This window comes from Grammomys surdaster, unplaced genomic scaffold (assembly GCF_004785775.1).
Source record: "Grammomys surdaster isolate TR1022 unplaced genomic scaffold, NIH_TR_1.0 97, whole genome shotgun sequence".
In the NCBI taxonomy this organism is placed as follows: Eukaryota; Metazoa; Chordata; class Mammalia; order Rodentia; family Muridae; genus Grammomys; species Grammomys surdaster.
In genome coordinates this window covers 19,724,878-19,730,677 of record NW_021604576.1, presented here as the reverse complement: position 1 = coordinate 19,730,677, position 5,800 = coordinate 19,724,878, and the positions used below count along the sequence as shown (strand labels likewise).

The window sequence follows — 5,800 nt, the reverse complement described above, 5'->3', positions numbered from 1 at the left end:
GGGATCAATATGGTGCTTTGTGCTTATAATCCAAGAGCTGAAGAGGAAGAGACAAACAGATCTTTGGGACTTCTTGACTAGCCAGCCTAGCTCAATTAACAAGTAGTTGTAGTTCCCAATGAAGGACCTTGTCTTTATAAATCAAGGGGGAATGACTCCTAAGGTGATCCTTTATTCTCCACAGGAGCACATGTGCATCCCCCCCCCCAGGCTGTTCACATATGGATACATAAAACAAACAATTAACTATGAAAGGAATAATTCCAAGGGTGTGTTAAAACATTTTTCTCATTGCTACAATCAAATAATTCATAAAAAGTAAATTAAGGAAAGAATCTTTTGGCTCAGACTTAGGGTAAAGTCTCCCATGAGGAGGAGAAGGCACAGCATCAGAAGTGATTTGAGACTGTGGCAGCAGGAGTATGAAGTTGCTTGTTCACATCTTGGTAGCACATTCAACAGACTCTACCTCTTAAATATTTTATTACTCCCCCAAAGCAGCAGCACCAGATGAGGACCATGTGTCTGAACACATGAGCTGGTATGGGGATACTCCACACTTAAACCATAACAAAGGAGTAAAAAGGACCCTAAAGAAAGCATGAATGGCAAACCTAGGAGGTCCTACTGCCAGGAGTGTAGCACACACAGAGAAAATAAGCAAATTTGCAGGAAGATTTTCCCTTACCAAAGATTACAGTGGCTGAGTCAGAGATGTTCACTAAGGAGCCACAACCAAAAGAATGGGGTAAGCATCCTACTCAAGAATATCTTCCACATCCTTGAGGCAGTGTAAGGTCTTACAGCCATAAATATTAGGGCACTCATCCTTCTGCAGAAACTTCCAGCTTGAGTCTGGAGCCTTCACAGATACCACAGTAGTACCATGAATGTCTGCATTCCCAAAAACCACACATGGAGCTGCACATGCTTCTTCACTAACCTTCCTACTTTGATATACTCATTCCCATCATTTTCTGAAGATTGAGGACAAATTTCTCAGAGGGACTTACATACTTTTAGAGCATGAGCTTAAGATGTTTCTCCAGATCCATTTCTCAATATTTTGTACTCTAGTCCCTACAAACTGTTATAGATACTCTTATTGATTTATGTTTAATCTCCTTGTTGGATTTACAGTGTTCTCTATTATTTCTGTGAGATCTGATATGTATAGCCTGCAAAACACACTTGGCCAGTAGTTACTCTTTAGTGTGATGCAGCACCTGCTGCTACCGATTGAGTTGTGTTTCTACAAGAGTCACTTGTGTGCGTGTGTTTGTGTGTCAGTCTGCTTACTTCAATTACGTTTACTATAACTGTGTAGTAGTCTAAAATTATATTTTTAGTGTTAAAGAGAATTGTATGTAAACAATAAAATTGAGAAGTTTTGGTATCAGCAATCCTGGCAAAGAAAACAATCTGAAAATTCTTCTGAAACTTTCTCAGTATGCTAGATAGCATGCAACAAAATGTCTCAGAAATGCTCAGCTATATTTATAGAAACGGAAACATTTAGGTCCCAGAGGTAAAAACAAGGAACTTTAAATCAAAGAACTGTGAAGCTTAGCTTCTGCTCAGCCTTCCCTGGAGGTTGGGGCATGAGGCTCTAATGCCTATGAAGAAGAGGACATGCAGGCTGGTCCCCCATTCTCTAATGTCTATGAAGAAGAGGACATGCAGACTGGTCCCCCATTGGCAGAGAGCTTGAAAGAAAACTCTCCTATAAAGCTTGGGTTTTAAAAGCTTATACATTTGATGAAAAAAAAAAAACAAATTTAAAGACATTCTGTACACCAACAGATGGCAGTGATAGGAAGAGTTCCTGTCCGTGAAGAAAAAAGAAACGTCTCAAAGAACTTGAAACTCAAAGTTTGAGATTATAATATCTACATGGGTTGGGCTGCCTTTAGCCAACACAATCAATAAACATTTCTGTGAGCTGATGATATCCTTTACGTATTAAACTGAAACAATCTTAACACTACTCTGGAAGAGTATGCCTTTACATCTGTAGCAGAATATTTCCATAGACTAAATCTTTCTGAAGATAACTTCACAATACCAGACTGCAAAGCAGGAGAGGAAATAATATTTCATGAGAGTCACTTGGTACGATAAACAGATTAAACCCCTGAAAGCGAAAGTCTCAAATGTAACGATAAAATAAGAACATTTAAAAACAAAGACTGGGAGCTGGGAAGATGGCTCAGTTGTTAAGAGCATTTAGTGATGTTTTAGAGGACCTGAACTAAGTTCCAGTCACCCACATAGATGCTCGGAACTGCCTGTACGTCCAGCTGCAGATGCTGCAGCTTCCTCCTCAGTCTCCTGCATATGTAAATATATGTGCACATGTATTAATAAGCAACAAAATAAATCCTTTAAAAAGTGAACATTCTGAGGCAGGAGAGATGTCTAGGTGGTTAAGAGAACTTACTGCTCTTGCGCAGGACATGGATTCAGTTCCCCTCACCTACTTGACAACTCAGAACCATCTGTAATTCCAGTTCCATGAGTTCTGCTTCCAGAACCCAGTGCCTTCTTCCAGCTTCTGTGGACACAAGATATATATGTGGTACATGCATGCATACATACATACATACATACATTCATACATAAATGCATACAGGCAAAATTCTCCTACATATAAATGAATCAAATATAGTCTTTGAAATTTCTACTATGGTTCTAGAGTGGGAGGTTCCCTGTATGACTTAGAAGAATACTTACTGCAATTTAGTTTGAGTTGGTTGCTGGGAAAGCTGTGTTGGCTAATAAATTATAAAACATAAGCTAGTGTTTGAAGAGAGAATTGCCTTCTCAGAACTCGTGGAGCTTAGTATACAAACATATTTGTATTTATATAGATTGTATCATGACTTGTTCCTCTATGACCCTAAGATTTTTGGCAGCACTAAATGAAACACCAAATACAATTACAAAGGACAGTGCCCGAGAAGTTGAATACTCATCACATAGAGTTAGCTACATGACTGAGATAAGAAATTTCAAATAGGAAATATCAGAGAGAACTTTAGAAATATGAGGCTAGAAGAAGATCCAACACAAGTCCAACAAGAGTTTTGGGAAAAGAGAAAGTAATGAGCAATACTTAGAGCTAATGAGAATTTTTTTTATATCATTGCAAGGGCATGGCACATGCATACAAGACAGAATACATAGAGCACAAATAACTGCAAGCAGACATATAACAAAACCTTAAAAACAGAGAAAATAAGATTTTCCAAAAAAAACCCAAAACCAAAACAAACAAACAAACAAACAAACAAAAAACAAATGAAGAGACCACTAAATAGAGAGCTGAGTGTTCAATGTGAACAGCTGAAACCAGAAGCAAGTCTGATAACATAAAATGCTGAAAGAAAATGTATGTAACTCAGAATTACTAGGCTTAACCATCACTCAAGAATGAGGACACAATAGAGACATTACAAAATTAAGATAGAGGGCTGAGAGATGGATCGGTGATTAAGAGCACTGAATGTTCATTGAGAAGACCTGGGTCTTAGTCCCAGTACCCATATGGCAGCTGACAACCATCTGTAACACCAATTCCAGGTGATCCAATGCCTTATTCTGTTCTCTGTGGGAAGAGGTGTATAGACATACATGCAGGCAAAGTGCTCATACACTTAAATGAAAAATCTCAAGATGGAGTCTCCCATTCACAGAGCTTCCCACAAGAACTTACAGTGTGTGCCTCATCAAGAAGAAGATTAAACCTGAATGAGAAGTAATGGTGACGCAAGTATTTTGTAAAATATGAATAGACATAAACTACATAAAACAATAGGACTAATAAAGATAAATTGAGGGAATGGCTTAAAAATTAAGGTAGAATTTAAATAATGGGCAAAAATGTCATGTAAGAGTGAAGGAAAATACGACTTAAAATATTTGAAATTGTGGGAAGAGTCAAGAAATATTGATTTTTGTAATTTGTTAAGTCAAGCATACATAAAACTAAGTTTAATAATTTTAAAAGTTAAATTCAATTGTTAAAAATAACCAAAGCTTAAAACAATTTGAAGAATGAAATATAATTAAGTAGAAAAAATAAAAAAGGAACTTTATTAGAAACTGTTTAACAGAAATTCCAAAGTCATGAGTTGGCAATATAAGGACATATTGTATTATAACAGGCACAGATAATCCTGGTCAGTTGCAATATTGGATGAGAATTTTTTAAAAAAATCTAGTTATGAAACAACTAAAAGAGAGTCACCTAAAATTGATAGGATGCAGCTAAAATTAAAAGATAGGAAATGTATTCTAGGATGTACAACATAAAGAAAAGTTAAGAACTAAAATCATTATTATATCATGGTTAAAAAAACTATTTTTCATGAAACCAGGTCAATTAAGAATTTGTAGTTATCCAACACGTAAAGTGGGAACTTTAGAGCATTTCTTAGGCTAATATAGTTTTGGTAGCAAAATTGGAGCAAGTATGTGTAGGTTATTTTCAAGTAGAGATGAATATTAAATATTTATTTAACACATGCAGGGTAAACAATAGAAATGTGAAATAAATATCATACCTAAAAGAGAAGGATTATGGGTAAGACAAGACAAAGACATCTCCCACTCTTATTAATAGTTAGCACTGTGCTGGAGGTCTAAGCACAACAATAAAAGAAAATGATTGAAAAACACGGCGGATGACGTAGATCAGCAACAGACCACCAATACTGTAGAGGAACCCCTGGGTCTTACCAGGCTCAGCTTGGATGAGCGAATTTATGTGAAAATGAGAAATGACCAATAGCTTCGAGGCAGATTACATGCTTATGACCAACATTTAAGTATGATCCTGGGAGATGTAGAAGAAACCGTGACGACGATAGCAATTGATGAGGACACATATGAAGAGATATATGAATCCACAAAACGAAGTATCTCCATGCTCTTTGTCCGGGAAAATGGCATTGTTCTAGTCGCCCCTCCGTTGAGAGTTGGCTGAGACAGAAGATGGGTCCTACGTAGGAAAGTGGAGACCTTGCCTCTTGAGATGTGCAAGACACTCCCAGAGAGAGAAGCTCACACTGATATTCTTATAGTCAGAAATGATACGAGGATTCCTCTACCCTCAAAAAAGTTCGTTTGCTAGTAACTCACAAGCTCTCCGGCTAAATGACCTGTCCGTTTCTCCAGTCCTCCAGTCAGTATGACCGCCTTGATCGTCTCTGGAGTTGGTTTGCCCATTGTTCTTTTAGGTTGCTTGTCTTTAAATTAAATTTGATGTTTCCTTTTAAAAAAAGAAAAAGAAAATGATTGATTGGTGTATGTTACTGTTTGCAAATGATATATTATAATTTATAAGATTTAACAAGCCAGAACTTATCAATTGAGTAAGTTATACTGCTTGATTCACCAATATCGTAACCTTGAAAATTGTTTCTTTCCCAGTAACAAAGAGTGAGAAATGCAATTTGAAACCATAAATTCAGCCATAGTTGTGTAAAAATTTTTGTAAAGAAAGTAACTGATTTTTGTTCTTTTTTATTTATTTTGTTTTTGTTTTGTTTTGAGACTGGATCTCACTGTGTAGCTCTTGCCAGCCTGGAACTAATTATATACACTAGGCTGGTCTTGAACTCACATAGATCTGCCTGCCTTTGCCTTCTTTTCCTCCTAAGTACTAGAATCAAAGCTGCGCACTACCACACCTAGCTGAAAATAACTTATTAAAGTTGAAGGAGAAATCAAATAAATGAAGGACTGTATTGTACTTCCAGATTAAATATACTTGGTATTATAAATTCTCACCCACTTA

General features: G+C 36.7%; 1 pseudogene; it reads left to right on the top strand.

Annotated features, from left to right (window-relative positions):
- Positions 1–4,669: 4,669 nt before the first annotated feature.
- Positions 4,670–4,987, top strand: LOC114631735 (annotated as a pseudogene).
- The last annotated feature ends 813 nt before the right edge of the window (positions 4,988–5,800 follow it).